Source organism: Microtus oregoni, unplaced genomic scaffold, assembly GCF_018167655.1.
Source record: "Microtus oregoni isolate MIOR12 unplaced genomic scaffold, Mior012 000006F_ref0000085, whole genome shotgun sequence".
In the NCBI taxonomy this organism is placed as follows: domain Eukaryota; kingdom Metazoa; phylum Chordata; class Mammalia; order Rodentia; family Cricetidae; genus Microtus; species Microtus oregoni.
This window is the reverse complement of record NW_024543065.1, coordinates 41,156,744-41,176,302: the sequence shown is the minus strand read 5'-3', so window position 1 is coordinate 41,176,302 and position 19,559 is coordinate 41,156,744. Positions and strand designations below refer to the sequence as shown.

The 19,559-nt window shown below is 40.3% G+C and overlaps 1 pseudogene; it reads right to left on the bottom strand.

Moving 5' to 3' along the window:
• Nucleotides 1–1,883: 1,883 nt before the first annotated feature.
• The window catches only part of LOC121449807, a 50,531-nt pseudogene continuing 32,855 nt past the window's right edge, over nt 1,884–19,559 (bottom strand).

Genomic DNA, 19,559 nt, shown 5'->3' with positions numbered 1-19,559 from the left:
TCAGTTTTCTCTAATGCAGATTGCTCAGATGTACAGAAAACAAAAGCATCATATTAGCTGGCGGAAATGAACTCTCCTAGTTTCTGGGTCAGGTTTATTCTCCTCCAGGCTTGCTCAGTGGCACCTCATGCATGCTACTCTACATTCATCATAGTTCCTGACCACACAGTATGATGTAGTTTGTATTATTTTTTTATTTTATTTTTTTACAGTTTTTTTAATTTATTTATTTATTAAGGATTTCTGCTTCCTCCCCGCAACCGCTTCCCATTTCCCTCCCCCTCCCCCGATCAAGTCCCCCTCCCTCATCTGCTCGAAGAGCAATCAGGGTTCCCTGACCTGTGGGAAGTCCAAGGACCGCCCACCTCTATCCAGGTCTCATAAGGTGAGCATTTAAACTGCCTAGGCTCCCACAAAGCCAGTATGTGCAGTAGGATCAAAAACCAACTGCGATTGTTCTTGAGTTCTCAGTAGTCCTCATTGTCTGCTATGTTCAGCTAGTCCGGATTTATCCCATGCTTTTTCAGACCTAGGCCAGCTGGCCTTGGTGAGTTCCCGATAGTTTGTATTATTAAATGAAAGTCGGTACTTGTCCAGCTGAGGATGACTCCCGTTGCTCTCCAGGAAAGGCTCATGTTGGGAAGTACAGAAGTGTCTATCCTGAATCAACCTCAGTTTGAGAAGAATTTAAATGGCTTGGTCTCAAATGTGGGCTGTCTGTTTGCGTGATTTGCTTGACAGCAACACTGAATCTGGGTTTTATTGGTTTGTGCAGTGATTGGGTTTCTGTCCTTCTCTAAATGGGTATGAGGTTCAGATAAATTGTTTCCTCGTCTATTTGAAGGAATGCTTTCCCCTTTATTTCTGTGAAAGAAACGAGAGAGAGAGAGAGAGAGAGAGAGAGAGAGAGAGGAGGAAGGGAGAGAGAAAAAGAGAGAGATTTTATGATTTATATTCTTTTTTATTTTTCACCTTTTATCAGTGTTTTATTGTTAATAACAGGTGAGTCCATTTTTTTTGTACACCATTGCACTTCAATAATTATACAGAACACAAGTACATACATCTACAGTTAGTACCGCATGAGAACCCAGTCAGGTTATAAAATCTATCATCAATCATTAAACCAATGTGAAAAATACAGTGTCGAATCAAAAAGTATAACTAGAGTTGCATAGAATATCACCATGCTATTAACATTTCAGGGTCATTGAAAACAAAAGGGAAATTATAAAAGTTGCCTTGATCGAATGTACAAGAATAAGGTTCAACACATCATTGCAAAAATATTTCAGAATTTACATGATTTGACAAAAGAAAAATAGTCACTTAGAAAGCAATCACACATATATACTGCAATTCATTATAGCCGTTCTATGGTTCCAGGTTCTTAAAAGTTCTAGGGTAAGCCCTTAGAGTGACAGACTTAAGTTTACACCCTCATCTTTATTACCAGAACTGCAGCTTCCTCATCTGACAGACAATAAGAATGAGTATCAGCAGCTTAAAAATGAAACAAGCGTTTACTTTATTTTGGATTTTTTCCCACCCCAAATATATATAATTGTATATATCTGTAGGCTTTGCTGCACTTTACAAAATGATCACTAGATGGCAGCAGTGCATTTAAGAGCTTTGCCAATTTAACAGCTGCATAAGTAAAACATGGCTCGTGCATGGTCCTCAGAGGACCTTTCCACTTCTATTTAAATATTTTAACAAAGGGAGGGAAAGCAACATTCACAGCACATCAAGCCCGAAATAGTTTACACCTTCTACACTGAAGCATTGTTTAAAATGTACCTGGCTAGGTCACCCTTATAGGAGAGGCCAAATAAGGCATGCTTTTAGACGGTCACTTGAAAGGGAGAGACCAAAGAGGTCCACGCAGAAAATTTAGCAGGTCATGTTGCCACCGTTTTCAGAAACCTAAAGAGATTATAAGTAGTGCTTAACTTGTGTCTCTGGTGCAAGTTTTTATCTTTGTGATTGTTGGTAGAGTTGGTTTTCATTGGCCCGGCTGGTTCATCATCTTCGGGAACCTCATCTGGCCTCTTCCTCTTCTCATACACAACAATGATCACCACAAGGATGATGATTTCAGCCAGAATTCCCAAGAAAGGCCAAAGTGGGGCAAGGTGGCTCCGTGCCCTGAGGATGGTGAAAACTGAGGCAGAGCCAATGGATTTGGTGGCATTACATTCCTACTCACCGGGATCTTCTGTGATCTGGAGATTCATAATATTCAATTCAATGTAATTCTCCTTGTTGATGAAGAAGAAGCTACCAGAGCTATTGTAAATGTCCAAGAACACACAATTCTCCTTCTTGTGCCATATCCATTCTGGGTGGGGGTAGCCAACTGACTTGCAGTACATCATGGCATCCTGCCCTTCATTTTTATTTTCACTCTGTTTATGGCCGGTGATGTCAGGAGCAGCTTTCACTTCAATGGTGGCGTTGGCTTTAGGAGCGCTGACAAAATGATACACACAGTGGTATTCGCCTGAATCCTCAACTCTTGGCTTATTGATCCTGTGTTCCATGTTGCTGACATTCTTGCATGTGGCAGTGAGTTCTACTCCATTCTTTGTCCAGTAGCTGTGCATAGGGTGTGAGAGCTGGAGGTGAGGTTACACCGCAGGGTAACAGGAAGGAGGGTTTCTCGAATAATGACCTCTTCACTGGTGACAATTCTTGGCTCTCATAGCTCACAATCAATATTCACTTCTAGCGGCCTGCCTGGAATTCTTTCTGCCTTGATGTTCTTAGTTCCATCAGGAATTAATTTTCTTTGTGACTACACCTCGAAGACTAGCTGAGCTGTTTCTGAGAATATGAACATTATGACCCGTTCTGAGCAGCGCCTGGCCCTGGGAGGAGCGAGCCAGAGACCAGCAAGAGCAAGAGGGCCAGGGCTCTGGGAAGCGAAGAGCCAGACACCCTCCCTAGTGGGAGAGTGCAGCGAATGGGCCAGACCGAAGGGAGGGGAGGGAGGGAGGGGGCGGGCAAGCGCGCGAGGGAGTGAGCGAGGAAGGCTGCTCCGTCCTCATGATTTATATTCTTAAACCAACCTTAATTTCTGGAACAGACATGTTTCTCTTGTTTCTCATTCCTCTTACATGTCAGGGTATGTTTGCCTCTTAATATTAAGTTTCATAGTTTTGGCCTACTGTGGACAGTAAGAAACTGTCTATCCTGTACCATAGCTGACTGAGCAGGAACATATTATCTTCCGAAGATAGTAGTGGCCCCGGCTACATTGACAGAGAAAAACCTATTGACAGTCAGTTGTTTGAGAGAAAATAGGGGTAGGTGAACAGTTTTCTCCCCGGTTTAAGTTGAAAACTCACTATGGCCTACCTCTGAGGATCTAGGAGCCTGCGTTTCTTCTCATGTGCCCAGTTGCTCTTTCAAATTCTCTCCCTGCAGGAATTGTGATAATCATCTTTTGTAATCCCCCATTTATGCCTGTGATCATATATGCCTCAGACTAGATGTATTGAACTCATTCCCATGTTAGATTTTTTAGCAGCTCAGTGGAGGAAGAGAACAGTTTGTGCCATAATTTTTTTTTTTTTCTGTCCACATGAGAACGGCTCAAAGGGCCCTGGAGTAGTCATCACAAGAGAGCTTAGTCGAGAACTTTTATGCAGGGAAATTGGGTAGGTTAGTTTCTCCATCTTTAAACAGAGATAATCTAATAATTGAGATGAAAAAAGAAATTGGAGGACCAGTCTCTCAAGAGGACACACGATATCCTTTCTGTATCACTGGTGATGATTTTCTTAATAATCTTGTTGGGAGTATGGTTCAGTGAGTTAATTCTTAATTTACTTTTAGCTCTCCTATTCCTGCCTCTGACACACGGACACAGGAAAAACTCAGTGCTACTCAGTTACATTCTGGGTTAGAGTTGTTGTTGCTGTGATAAAACACAGTGACTAAAGTAACATGATGGGAAATGGTGCATGTGCCTAACACTTCCATAGCACTGTTCATCATGAAGGTAACCAGGACATGCACTCAAACATGGCAGGAACCTGAAGGCAGGATGTAAATGGGTCTTGCTCAAATCCTTCTCTATAAAATCTCTTCTCTATAAAATGGATAACTGTGTGCCTCCAGAGTTACCTGATATCGGAATATCATGATTTCTATCCAGGGAATCACAGTGCATGTCTAAAGCAAAATGGTGGGTTTTGGGGGGGGCATATTTCCTGCTATAAATCAGAGGCTGAGTCCTTGGAAATTCCTCAACTTCCATTCCCTATCCTTGTCTTTCCCTTAGTTTCCTTTTTCTAGTGTTTATGCGAAATCGCCTCTCACATTTGTAGTATACCCTCACAGTTTGAAACCCTGTTCAAATGGAAGAGAGATGCCTGTATGGTTAACAGCATTGGTTGTTCTTCCAGAGGACACTGGTTAATATTTCTAACATGCACTGGATGTCTCACAACAATCCACTGAATTTCCAGTGGAGCAGATGCCCACTTCTGTCTTTCTTGGATAGCAGACATGAATAGGGTGCGTAGACACACATGCAGAGAAAGCACCAATATACACAAAGTAAACTAATATCAATTATAAAAGAGCAATCAAGAACAACTCTTATGGATGTTCCCAGATGCTCTCAAATTACTTTATTCAAGAATCAGTGAAGTTCCCAACTAAGATGACCTAACACAGCTGGCCTCTGACTTCCTTGCTCATGTTCTCCCTCCTTCTGCTCTTCATTTGGACCTTGGGAGCTCAGTCCAGTGCTCCAATGTGGGTCTCTGTCTCTATCTCCATTCAAATTCAGATTAAGGTTCTATGGTGATATGCAAGATATTCATCAGTGTGGCTATGGGATAAGGCCAGTTGAGGCACCCTCTCATCTGCTGCCCAAGGAACAAACTGGGGACATCTCCTTAGATACCTGGGAACCCCTCTAGAGTCAAGTCTCTTGCCAACCCTAAAATGGCTCCCTTAATTAAGATATCTACTACCGTGCTCCCATATCCACCCTTCCTCCAGCTCAACCATCCCATTCCCCCAAGCTCTCCCCAATCCTCCCCTTCTCTCTTCTCTCTCCCCATCTCCCTCTACCCCCTTCCCTTCCCCACTCTCATGCTCCCAATTTTTGCCTGGCAATCTTATCTACTTCCAATATCCAGGAGGATAACTATATGTTTTTCTTTGGGTTCACCTTCTTATTTAGCTTCTCTAGGATCAAAAATTATAGGTTCAATGTCCTTTATTTATGGCTAGAATTCACTTATGAGAGAGTACATACAATATTCATCTTTTTGGGTCTGGGTTATCTCACTCAGAAAAGTGTTTTCTATTTCCATCCATTTGCATGCAAAATTCAAGACGTCATTGTTTTTTACCACTGAGTAGTACTCTAAAGTGTATATGTGCCACACCTTCTTTATCCATTCTTCTTTTGAGGGGCACCTAGGTTGTTTCCAGGTTTGGCTATTACAAATAGTGCTGCTATGAACATAGTTGAACAAATGCTTTTGTAGTATGATAGAGCATCTCTTGGGTATATTCCCTAGAGTGGTATTGCTGGATCCTGGGGTAGTTGATCCCGTATATCCTGAGAAACCTCCACACTGATTTCCAAAGTGGTTTCACAAGTTTGTATTCCCACCAGCAATGGATGAGTGTTCCCCTTACTCCACACCCTCTCCAGCATAAGCTATCATTGGTGGTTTTGATTTTAGCTATTCTGACAGGTATAAGATGGTATGTAAAAGTTGTTTTGATTTGTATTTCCCTGAGAGCTAAGGAATTTGAACATGTCCTTAAGTATCTTTTAGTCATTTGAAATACTTCTGTTGAAAATTCTCTGTTCAGTTCAGTCTGAACTGTCCTTGTTACAACCAAGACGAGGATCTAGTTAATTGAGCAATATGTTTCACATGGTATTGTCTAAAACTCTGAATATTCACAGGGAATGGGTGGGGGTCAGTGATTGAACATCAGAGGTCTATGGCATGGACAGATTCACAAGGAACATGGACAAAATTGATTGATACATTTGAATTCTCTATTAAAGGAAGAGATTGCCTAAAGCATATTCAGGTTGTGTTCTCCTGAGGAGAACCACATTAAGAGCTGACTCTTGTGAAATTTTGATATTATTGATGATAGATTTTTAAATGATCATGTATCCTATAGTTCACGGTTTGCTTTGTGTCTTCCATCCTTCTAACCCGTACAATTTTTCCATTTCCTCTTCCTCAGAGTTCCCTCACCACAGAAGTGAGGAATCTAATGGAGTATTGAGTGTTCCAAAATCCCCCACTATCTACACATTGTCTAGTAGTGGGTATCTGTGTTAGTGCCCCAGAGGCAGCTTCTCTGATGAAGGCTGAGCAAGTCATTATGAGTGTGGCAGAAAGTAGTTAGAAACATTTTATTGATTTGTTTCTTTAGCAAACCAGTAAAATTTGGTTTCTTTCATAGCCTTTCTATCCTCATATTGTTGGTCACCTGATGACAACTTCGTGGCTGGGTAGGTCTTAAATCCTACCAGGTATTTGTTGGCTTCTCTCACAACTTTGTGCCAATATTGCAACTGTGCATCTTTCAAGTGGGTCACCAATGTATACCGAAAGGTTTGCAGCTTGATTGGCATTTACCTTTGAACTCTGATAGCATTTAGAGTTCCTTATAGTATCATGAACACTAGTCATGAGAAGTGAAGTATCTATGTAGACACCAGTTCAACTTCTCTGTGTTCAATGAGATATGTAGGTATTGTCTTCAGAGATGTTGTCTTACCATCAGTTTGTATAGAGCAGCAAAATTGAGGCAAGGAGCTAGGTTTTGGGATGGTGGTTGTATGGGTTCATTTGGTGAGCAGTTACATTAAATATAACCCATTCTTGGTAGCACTGAAGGTTTAGTTTTATAGGGAGATGTGTCTCAATGGTATTTTGTCTCTCATGCTGTTTTGTGATTTCATTTAGATTTTTTTAATTTATGTTTTTATATATTAGGAAGTTTCTAATATACTAGGTTTTAATATGACCCCCAAATGGTCCTTAGTTGTAGATGCTCCTCCATGTTTTTCTTCCCTTATCCCATCTTCTCCCCCTCTCCTCATATCTTCCCTTATTAGTCTCCCTTTCAATCTTTAACTGTCTCTTCTATTTCTTTGTTCAAGTGAAACCCTTCCCTTTTCCATAGTCCCTTATGATATAACTTTCATTTATGATTATATGGTTTGTAATACATTCATTAGAAATTTAAGAGCTTATACACAGTTATAAGTAAATGCATACTATGTATGTCCTTTTTAGTTCTGGGTTACCTCACTGAGGATGATTCTTCTTGTAAGTCCATCAATTTACCTTTGAATTGCTTGATTTAATTTCTTTTAACAGCTGTGCAATAGTCCATTGTGTAAATGTCCCACTTTATGTTCATATGTCAACAGACATCTAAGTAGTTTTTATTTTATGGCTATTATAAATAGTCCAGCAATGAATATGATTTGGAAGTGTCTCTGAAATAAGATACAGGGTTCTCTGTGTAATTTCCAAGAGTAATATAGATAGCTCCTGAGTTAGAACTATTCTCAACTCCTAATTTTCAAAGCAGCTGTACAAGTTTGCCCTCCCACCAGAAAGGAGTGAATCTTCACTTTAACCTAATCCTTACCCACAGATATTTTTACAGATCTTAGATATTCTGACTGGATAAAGTGAAATTGCAAAGGAATTTTGATTTACATTCTCCAGACAATGTTGAACATTTAAGTGTTTCTCAACCATTTGTGTTTCATCTTTTAAAAATGCTCTTTTTAGAGCTGTACTCTTATTTTTACTTGAATTATTTGGTTTCCTAATATATAGTATTTTTAAATTTTTATAATGTAATAATTTAATATACATTCTATGTTTATCTATTTTCTTTTTATATTTCTTGTTTTTGTATTGCAGCCAAATTTTCTCCTATCTCCTCTTGCCCCAACACCTCTCTGCCCCATTCATTAATCCTCCTCTGTTTATCTTCAGAAATGGGCAGGCCTACCAATGAGCCATGACATCTTAAGTATCAGTGGGACTAGGTATCTTCTCTCCTATTATGGCTGCAAGAGGCAAACCCAGTAGGAGTAAGTTATCCTCAAAGCAGGCAACAGAGTCAGAGACATCCCTTGCTCCTTGTCTTAGGAATTCCACAAGAGGACCAAGCTACACAACTATAGCATATATGTAGAAGGCCTAGGTCAGTCCCATATAGACATTCTGGTTATCAGTTCAGGCAATGTGAGTCTTAATGAGCCCAGGTTAGCTGATTCTTTGGTTTACCTTGTGGAGTTCTTGACTTGTTTAACTCCTACAATCCTCCCTCCCCCTATTCCACAGGATGCTCTGGGCACCACTAAAGGTTTGGCTGTGGGTCTCTATGTAGTAGGCACACAGCAGGCTGTGTTCCCGCCAAGCTCCCGCATGGCTATCTTAGCCCCAGAATAATTACACCGAAACTGTATTCTTTTAAACACTGCTTGGCCCATTATCTCTAGCCTCTTACTGGCTAACTCTCACATCTTGATTAACCCATTTCTAATGAGTATAGCACCATGAGGTGGTATCTTACTGGGAATATTCTTAACCTGCATCCATCTCGGAGAGGAGAGCTATGGCGACTGGCTTACTTCCCTTCTTCCCAGCATTCTCTTCAGTCTACTCCGCCTATCTAAATTCTGCCCTATCAGGCCACGCAGCTTACTTTATTAATTAACCAATGAAAACATCAGATAGACAGATGACCCTCCTTCATCATCTCTGCATCTGTTTCCATTTATACTTTGGTGAAGCCTCTCTGAACACTATTGGGAGAGGCAAGAATCTATGAGAATAGCAAAATGTTATTAGGAATCATTTCATTGACTTTTTGCCAATAGTGTTTGGTTCTATCCTAAGTTATGGGGTATCCAGCCTTCAGGTCTAGGACCTCTGGAGGAAGAGTGCAGGAGTCAGGGCTAGGTTCTCTCTCATGATACGGTTCTCAAGTTGGATCAGTCATTGGTTGGCCACTCCCACAATTTCTTTGTCATTTTCACCCAACACATCTTCTCTGTAGGACAAATTGCAGGTCTATGAATTTGTGGCAAAACTGGTGTCCCAGTCCATCCACTAGAACTCCTGCTTGGCAACAGGAGATCACTGGTACAGGCTCTCTGTCTTCCATCACTAGGAGTCTTATCTCAGGTCACCCTCATTGATTCTTGGGAGTTTTCTTTGCTCTATGTCTCGGTCTTGTCCCAGAGACGTCCCCTGAATCCAGGATCTCTTCCAGTTATATTTTCTTCCATCTTCCACCCACCTTATCCTTCATGTTCCCATACCTATATCCCCATCCAGACCCCTTTCTCTTTCAATAGTTGTGTCTGTTCTCTTTCCCATTTACATTGAGATTCATACTCCCATGAGCCTCCCATGTTATTTAGCTTCTTTTGGTCTGTGGATTGTAGCATGCCTATTCTTTACTGTATGACTAACACCAACTTATAAGTGATTACATACTATATTTGTATTTTTGGGTCTGGGTTACCTCACTTGGGATGATTTTTTCACATCCCATCAATTTGCTTGCAAATTTAATGTTGTCATTGTTTTTAACAGATGAGTAAAATGTACCAAAATTTCTTTAGTAATTCCACAGTTGATGAATGTGTAGGGTGTATCCATTTTTGGATATCATTAATAAAACCACCATGAATATAGTTGTTTAAGTTTCCACATGGTACAATGGAGGATCCTTTGGGTATATGATCAAGAGGGGCATAGCTGGGTTTTATTTTATTTTATTTTATTTTTTTGGTTTTTCGAGACAGGGTTTCTCTGTGGTTTTGGAGCCTGTCCTGGAACTAGCTCTTGTAGACCAGGCTGGTCTCCAACTCACAGAGATCCACCTGCCTCTGCCTCCCAAGTGCTGGGATTAAAGGTGTGCGCCACCACCGCCCGGCTCATAGCTGGGTTTTAAGACAGATCAATTGTCTATTTTATGAGGAACTGCCATATTTATTTTGATAATAGTTTGCACTCCCACCAGCAATGGAGGCATTCTCTATTGTTCCATGTCCTCTCCAGTATGACATGCCACTTGTGTTTTTGATCTTAGTCATTTTAACGAGTGTAAAATAGAATCTCAGGGTCATTTTGATATACATTTACCTGATGACTAAAAATATGGAACATTTCTTTAAGAGATTCTTGGCTACTTGAGATTGCTCTTTGGAGAATTCTGTGTTTTGATCTCTATCCTATTTTTAATTAGATAATTTGGTTTATTGATGTCTAATTTCTTGAAATCTTCATGTATTTGAATTCTGTGAGATATAAGGGTTGAGAAGAACTTTTCCCATTTTTCCATTCTGTAGGCTGCTGCCTGTCCTTTTGGCCACATTGTTTGCCTTATAGAAGCTTTTTAGTTTCATGAGTTCCCCTTTAATGTTGTCAGTCTTAGTGCCTGCATTGTGTTCAGTTCAGGAAGTTGTCTCTTGTTTCAATGCATTTAATGTTATTCTCCATTTTCTCTTCTATCAGGATCAGAATATCATCTCATTTTATGTTGTACTCTTTGATGCATTTGGTCTTGAGTTTTATCTGAGGTGATAGATATGAATCTTTTTGCATTCTTCTATGTGCCAACATTCAGTTAGACCAGCAGAATTTGTTAAAGGCCTTTTCCTTTTCTCCATTGTTTAATTTTGGCTTCTTTGTCCAAAATCATGTGTTCATAGGTGTATGTATTTATGTTTGGACCTTTAATGTAATTACTTTGGTCTACCTGTCTGTTTTTATACCAATATCAGGCTGTTTTATAGCTCTCATTGTGTAACATAGCTTAAAATTAGGGATAATGATAATTCCGAAAATTCTCTCACTGTACAGGATTATGTTATCTATGCTGTTTTTTCATATATGATGTTGAATATTTTTCTTTCAAGTTTTAAAAAGAATTCAATTCAAGTTTTTATGGGAATTGCATTGAATCAGAAGGTTGCTTTTGGTAAGATGACCATTTTTACTATGTTAGTACTATGGTAATCTTACTGATCGATGAGCATGGAGGATATTTCAATCTTCTGATATTGTCTCCATTTTTTCAAAGACTTGAAGCTCTTTTCATACAAGTCTTCCACTTGCTTAGTTAGAGTTACACCAAGATATTGTACATTATTTGTGGCTATTGTGAAGGGTGCTATTTCGCTGATTTTATTCTCATCTCATTAATATGTGTATAGGATGGCTACATCTTTTTAGTTATTTTTGTATCCAGCTACTTTGTTGAAGGAATTTATCAGCTGGAGGAGTTCCCTGGTAAAAAAAAAACCAAAAAAAACTTTGGGTTACTTATTATACTGTAGTACCATTAGCAAATAGTAAGACTTTGACATCTTCTTTTAAAATTTATATCCCCTTGATCTCCATTCGTTGTCTTATTGCTCTAATTAAAACATCAAGTACTATATTGAATAGATATGTAAAAGGTGGACATCATTGTCTTGTCCCTCATTTTAGTGAAACTGCAATAAGTTTTATCCAATCTGATATCCACTATCAACTTGCTATAAATTGTCTTTATTGTGTTTTGTTATATCCTTTGTGTTCCTGAGCTCTCCAAGAGTTTTATCATGAATATGTTTTAGATTGGACAGAGGTTTTTTAATACTCTAATGAGATGAGATGTTTTCATATGTTAAACCTTCCCAGCCTCTCTGTGATTAAACCTACTTGATCTTCTTGGTGTGCACATAGATTTGGTTTGTAAATATTTTTAAGTGCGTTTGCATCAATGTTCATAAGGAAAATGTGTCCATAATTCTATTTCTTTTTTCACTCTTCCTGCAGTTTTGGTATCACGTTGACTGTGGCTTCAAAAAATAAATTTGGTAATGATCCTTCTGTTTCTATTTTGTGGTACAACTTGAGTAATATTACTTTTATCTCTTCTTTGATAGTCTGGTATAATTCTGTGCTAAAATCATATGGCCTTGGCTCTTCTCAGATGGGAGATTTTAATGATAGTGTCTGTTTCCTGGGAGGTTATAGGTCAATTTAAACTGTTGTTTTGATCTTGATTGGCAATATACTTTATCACAAAGCATGTCTCAACATATACAAGAAAACTCAAATAACTCCCTGCTTCCTATCAGACAACTGATATGGCATTCCCCTCTGTATGCTATGAATATGTTTTATTGTCATTGGTTAATAAAGAAGCTGCTTTCAGCCAATGGCTTAACAGAGTAAAGCCAGGCTAGAATAGATACATAAGGAGAGTAGCCTCCAGAGGAGAAAGATGCAAGCTGTTGGCTAGAACTTTTACCAGTAAATTATGAGCCTCATCGTAAAACAGAAAATAATAGATATGGGTTAATTTAAGATATAAGAGCTAGATAGCAATACACTTAAGTGACTGGCCAAGCAGTGTTTTAATTAATATAGTATCTGAGTGATTGATTCTGGTCTGAGTGGCTGAGAAATGAGCAAGCAGCCTCCACCAACAGCATGGCTCCTGAGCAATGGGGGCTATCCTGCATAACAAGTCACACATTTCAGGTCCCGGTGCTTGTATGACTGATCAGGGTCAGGAGAAAAGTAGCTGAGAGAATTCCTGCCATTTAGCACCCTGGCCTGAGCAAGAAGCCAGATCAGGTCTGCTAGGTGTTCATAGGCAGGAAAGCATGGAAGATTCCTGCCACCATACACAGAGATATTTCCAAGCCATGCAAATTTAGCTTTTACTTACATAAAAAGCATTTATGTGCTGCACACTGCTTTTAGAGTAAAAGTGGTGAAGGCTGCTTCTACCTGACAGTCCCAGAGATGGCAGTAATGGTATCTCCACCATATTGAAAGGCAGAGAGAGGTGGAGCCAGCATCCAGGGCTGCCAAAACCACATTGCTTGCCATTTTAAAGTGCTCCTGGTCAGAAAATAATTACAGATATTCAATAAAGACAGATTTAGAAAGAAATGGTCCTCTAAATGGGTCACAGTCTTGGATAAATGTACATAGGCTTGGGAGAGAGACGAAAAAAAATAGAGGGTTATAAAAAGAAGTAAACAGTTTTTTTAAAAAAAAAAAACAAAGTCTAGAAGGAGGGAGAACATGAGCAAGGAAGTCAGGACCACGAGGGGTGCATCCACCCACTGAGATGCTGGGACTGATCTAATGGGAGCTCACCAAGGCCAGCTGGACTGGGACTGAATGAGCATGTGATCAAACTGGACTCTAAGAATGTGGCTGACAGTGAGGGCTGACTGAGAAGCCAAGGACAATGGCACTGGGTTTTGGTTCTACTGCATGTACTTGTCTTGTGGGAGCCTAGTCTGTTTGGATGCTTATCTTCCTAGACCTGGATGGAGGGGGAAGGACCTTGGACTTCCCACAGGACAGGGAACCCTGACTGCTCTTAGGACTGGAGAGAGGGGGAGAGGGGGAGGGGAGGAGAGGGAGGTAAATGGGAGGAGAGGAGGAGGTGGAAACTTTTAATAAATAAAAAGTCTTTAAAGTCTTTTGGCATGTGGCATCGCCCAGCCCAGCCTATCTGGGCGCTGGGTCCGAGTACTAGGGGCTCCCAGGCGGGCAGCAGTTCCTTTGTTTCTGTGGCCTGCCTGCACCAAGCGGGGTAGGTGCTTTGTTTGCGAGCTGCCCAACCAGCACGGAGGCCTGATCTCTCGGCACCAGGTGACCCAGCGTTGGGGTGAGTTTATGGCCCAAGGCGCCAGCCTGGGACGGGGAGCTCGGGGATTCCTTGGCCCCCTGTCCTTCTTGGGCTCTCTGCAGGGCCTCTACTCCCTGGGTGCTGCCTCTTTCTTCCTGGCCCACCCAGGTTCCGTCCAGAGCCCTCCCCACTTCAGCCACACCCCCTTCTTTTGGCGTGTGGCATCGCCCAGCCCAGCCTATCTGGGCGCTGGGTCCGAGTACTCGGGGCTCCCGGGCAGGCAGCAGTTCCTTTGTTTCTGGGGCCTGCCTGCACCAAGCGGGGTAGGCGCTTTGTTTGCGAGCTGCCCAACCAGCACGGAGGCCTGATCTCTCGGCGCCAGGAGACCCAGCATGGGGGAGAGACAGCTTTGGTAGGCAAGGAGACCTGATCCGGTAAAAGAAGATCCATAGGGAGCATTTGGAAGAAGAGATGGGCCGACGTCAAGGCAAGAATTCGCCCAACAAGCTGAAAAGCAACATGAAGCCACCAGAAACAAGCAACCTCACAACGGGAGGACAAGAACCCCTTAATCAAGAAGAAGGAGAAAAGATTGACTTCATGAAAGTGATTGACACCCTTAAACAGCATGTAAAAAACGCCCTTATAGAAATGGATGAGAAATATAACAGAAAGTTTGAAGAATTGAATAAATCAGTGAATGATACCCTAGAAAACCAAGGAAAAACAATCAAACAGATAATGGAAACAGTTCAAGACCTGAAAACTGAAATGGAGGCAAAGAAGAAAACACAAACAGAGGGCCGGCTGGACATGGAAAATCTAGGTAAACGAATAGAGACTACAGAAACAAGCATAACCAGCAGAATACAAGAGATAGAAGAAAGACTCTCGGATTCTGAAGATACCATAGAGAAAATAAACACACTGATTAAAGAAAACAGCAAGTCCAACAAACTCTCATCACAAAACATTCAGGAAATATGGGACACAATAAAAAGACCAAACCTAAGAATAATAGGAGTAGAAGAAGGAGAAGAAGGGCAGCTCAATGGTCCAGAAAATATATTTAACAAAACTATAGAAGAAAACTTTCCCAACCTAAAGAAAGATATACCTATGAAGGTGCAAGAAGCATACAGAACACCGAATAGGCTGGATCAAAAAAGAACATCCCCTCGCCATATAATTATCAAAACACAAAGCATACAGAATAAGGAAAGAATATTAAGAGCTGCAAAGGAAAAAGGCCAAATTACTTATAAAGGTAAACCTATCAGACTTACACCTGATTTCTCCATGGAAACCATGAAAGCCAGAAGGTCCTGGATAGATGTACTGCAGAAACTGAGAGACCATGGGTGCAAGCCCAGATTACTATACCCAGCCAAGCTTTCATTCACTATAAATGGAGAAAATAAAATTTTCCAGGATAAAAACAAATTTAAACAATACGCAGCCACAAATCCAGCCTTACAGAAAGTAATTGAAGGAAAATCACTAACCAAGGAGTCCAACAATGACCACAATAACTCAGACATCTAGAGACCCTTCACCAACACAAAACAAAGAAGGGAAACACACAAACTCTACGACTAAAAAAAATGACCAGAGTTAACAACCACTGGTCATTAATATCACTTAATGTCAATGGACTCAACTCACCTATAAAAAGGCACAGGCTAAGAGATTGGACAAGAAAACAGGATCCAACATTCTGCTGTTTACAAGAAACACACCTCAACCACAAAGACAGGCACCTACTCAGAGTAAAGGGCTGGGAAAAGGCCTATCAAGCAAATGGACCTAAGAAACAGGCAGGTGTGGCCATACTAATCTCTAACAAAGTTGACTTCAAACTTAAATCAATCAGAAGAGATGGAGAGGGGCATTTTATACTCATAACAGGAACAGTTCATCAGGATGAAGTCTCAATCCTGAACATCTATGCCCCTAATAAAAAGCACCCACGTACATAAAAGAAACATTGCTAAAATTCAAGGCAGCCATCAAACCGCACACACTAATAGTAGGAGACTTCAACACTCCTCTCTCACCAATGGACAGGTCAATCAGACAGAAACCTAACAGAGAAATAAGAGAATTAATGGAGGTAATGAATCAAATGGACTTAACAGACATCTATAGAACATTCCATCCAAATAGGAAAGAATATACCTTCTTCTCTGCAGCTCATGGAACCTTCTCGAAAATCAACCACATAGTCGGTAACAAAGCAAACATCCACAGTTACAAAAAAATATTAGTAACCACCTGTGTCTTATCAGATCACCATTGATTAAAGTTAGAATTCAACAATAATGCTACCCCCAGAAAGTATAGAAAGTCATGGAAACTGAACAGTCAACTATTGAACCATACCTGGATTAAGGAAGAAATAAAGAAAGAAATTAAAGTCTTCCTGGAATTCAATGAAAATAAAGAAACAACATACTCAAACTTATGGGACACTATGAAAGCAGTTCTAAGAGGAAATTTCATAGCACTAAGTGCCCACTTAAAGAAAACAGAGAAAGCTCACATTGGAGACTTAAAAACCCACCTGAAAGCTCTAGAAAAAAAAGAAGCAGACTCATCTAGGAGGAGTAGAAGACTGGAAATAATCAAACTGAGGGCTGAAATAAACAAAATAGAAACACAGAAAACAATACAAAGAATCAATGAAACAAAAAGCTGGTTCCTGGAGAAAATCAACAAGATTGACAAACCACTATCCAAGCTAATCAAACGGCAGAGAGAGAATTTGCAAATTAATAAGATCAGAAATGAAAAGGGAGACATAACCACAGACACAGAGGAAATTCAGAGAATCATTAGATCTTACTACAAAAGCCTATATGCCACAAAATTGGAAAATGTAAAGGAAATGGATACTTTTTTAGATAAATATCATATAACAAAGTTAAATCAGGACCTGGTGAACAATCTAAATAGACCTGTTAGTCGCGAAGAATTAGAAGAGGTTATCAAAAACCTCCCTACCAAAAAAAGCCCAGGACCAGATGGTTTCAATGCGGAATTCTACCAGAACTTCCAAGAAGAGCTAATACCCATACTCCTTAATGTATTCCACAATATAGAAACAGAAGGGTCATTACCTAATTCCTTTTATGAAGCTACAGTTACTCTGATACCAAAACCACACAAAGACTCAACCAGGAAAGAGAATTACAGGCCAATCTCACTCATGAACATCGACGCAAAAATCCTCAACAAAATACTGGCAAACCGAATCCAAGAACACATTAGGAAAATTATCCATTATGATCAAGTAGGCTTCATTCCTGAGATGCAGGGCTGGTTCAACATACGAAAATCTATCAATGTAATCCAGCATATAAATAAACTGAAAGAAAATAACCATATGATCATCTCATTAGATGCTGAAAAAGCATTCGACAAAATTCAACATCCATTTATGTTAAAAGTCTTGGAGAGATTGGGGATACAAGGGTCATACCTAAATATAATAAAAGCTATATACAGCAAGTTGACAGCTAACATCAAATTAAACGGAGAGAAACTCAAAGCCATCCCGCTTAACTCAGGAACACGGCAAGGCTGTCCACTCTCACCATACCTCTTCAATATAGAGCTTGAAGTTCTAGCAATAGCAATAAGACAACATAATGGAATCAAGGGGATTCGAATTGGAAAGGAAGAAGTTAAACTTTCGTTATTCACAGATGATATGATAGTGTACTTAAGCGACCCCCAAAACTCCACCAAAGAACTTTTACAGATGATAAACACCTTTAGTAATGTGGCAGGATACAAGATCAACTCCAAAAAATCAGTCGCCCTCTTATACACAAAGGATATGGATGCAGAGAGGGAAATCAGAGAAGCTTCACCATTCACAATAGCCAAAAACAGCATAAAATATCTTGGGGTAAATCTAACCAAGGAAGTGAAAGATCTATTTGACAAGAACTTTAAGGCATTGAAGAAAGAAACTGAAGAGGATACCAAAAAATGGATGGACCTCCCTTGCTCCTGGATTGGGAGGATCAACATAGTAAAAATGACAATTCTACCAAAGGCAATTTATAGATTCAATGCAATCCCCGTCAAGATCCCATCAAAATTCTTCACAGATCTGGAGAGGACAATAATCAACTTTATATGGAAAAACAAAAAACCCAGGATAGCCAAAACAATCCTATACAATAAAGGATCTTCTGGAGGCATTACCATCCCTGACTTCAAACTCTATTACAGAGCTACAGTAATGAAAACAGTGTGGTACTGGCATAAAAACAGAGAAGTCGACCAATGGAATCGTATAGAAGACCCGGATTTTATCCCACAAACCTATGAACACCTCATTTTTGATAAAGGAGCTAAAAGTATACAATGGAAGAAAGAAAGCATCTTCAACAAATGGTGCTGGCACAACTGGATGTCATCCTGTAGAAGAATGAAAATAGACCCTTATCTATCACCGTGCACAAAACTCAAGTCCAAATGGATTAAAGACCTCAATATCAGCCCGAACACACTGAACTGATAGATGAGAAAGTGGGAAGTACCCTACAGGAGATGGGCACAGGAGATCGCTTCCTATGTATAACCCCAGAAGCACAGACATTAAGGGCAACATTGAATAAATGGGACCTACTTAAACTGAGAAGCTTCTGTAAAGCAAAGGACATAGTCACTAAGACACAAAGGCAACCTACTGACTGGGAGAAGATCTTCACCAACCCCACAACAGACAAAGGTCTGATCTCCAAAATATATAGAGAACTCAAGAAACTAGACTTTAAAATGCTAATTAACCCAATTAAAAAATGGGGCACTGATCTGAACAGAGAATTCTCAGCAGAGGAAGTTCAAATGGCCAAAAGACACTTAAAGTTGTGCTCAACTTCCTTAGCAATCAGGGAAATGCAAATCAAAACAACTTTGAGATATCATCTTACACCTGTCAGAATGGCTAAACTCAAAAACACCAAGGATAACCTTTGCTGGAGAGGCTGTGGAGGAACGGGTACCCTCATCCATTGCTGGTGGGAATGCAATCTTGTGCAACCACTGTGGAAGTCAGTGTTTCGGTTTCTCAGGAAATTCGGGATCAACTTACCCCTGGACCCAGCAATACCACTCCTGGGAATATACCGAAGAGATGCTCTATCATATGACAAAAGCATTTGTTCAACTATGTTCATAGCAGTATTATTTGTAATAGCCAGAACCTGGAAACAACCTAGATGCCCTTCAATGGAAGAATGGATGAAGAAAGTATGGAATATATACACGCTAGAGTACTACGCTGCGGTAAAAAACAATGACTTCTCGAATTTTGCATGCAAATGGATGGAAATAGAAAACACTATCCTGAGTGAGGTGTCCCAGACCCAAAAAGATGAACATGGGATGTACTCGCTCATAATTGGTTTCTAGCCATAAATAAGGGCCACGGAGTCTACAATAGGTGAACCTAAAGAAGCTAAGTAAGAAGGTGAACCCAAGGAAAAACATATAGTTATCCTCTTGGCTAAGGGAAGTAGACCAAATTGCCGGGGAGAAAATTAGGATCTTGGGGGTGGGGTGGGATGGGGATAAGTGGAGATGGGGAGAGAAAAGGTAGAAGGGAAGGAGGGGGGACTTGGGGAATCAGGAGAATTGGGATAAAGGAAAGGTGGATAGGGGAGCACGGAACCACAATTCTTAGTTAAGGGAGCCACTTTAGGGTGGGCAAGAGATTTGACCCTAGAGGGGCTCCCAAGTGCCCAAGATGAGGTTCCCAGTTAGTTCCTTGGGCAGCTGAGGATTGGGAACCTGAAATGACCCTATCCTTGAGCAATACTGACGAATATCTTGCATATCATCATAGAACCTTCATCTGGTGATGGATA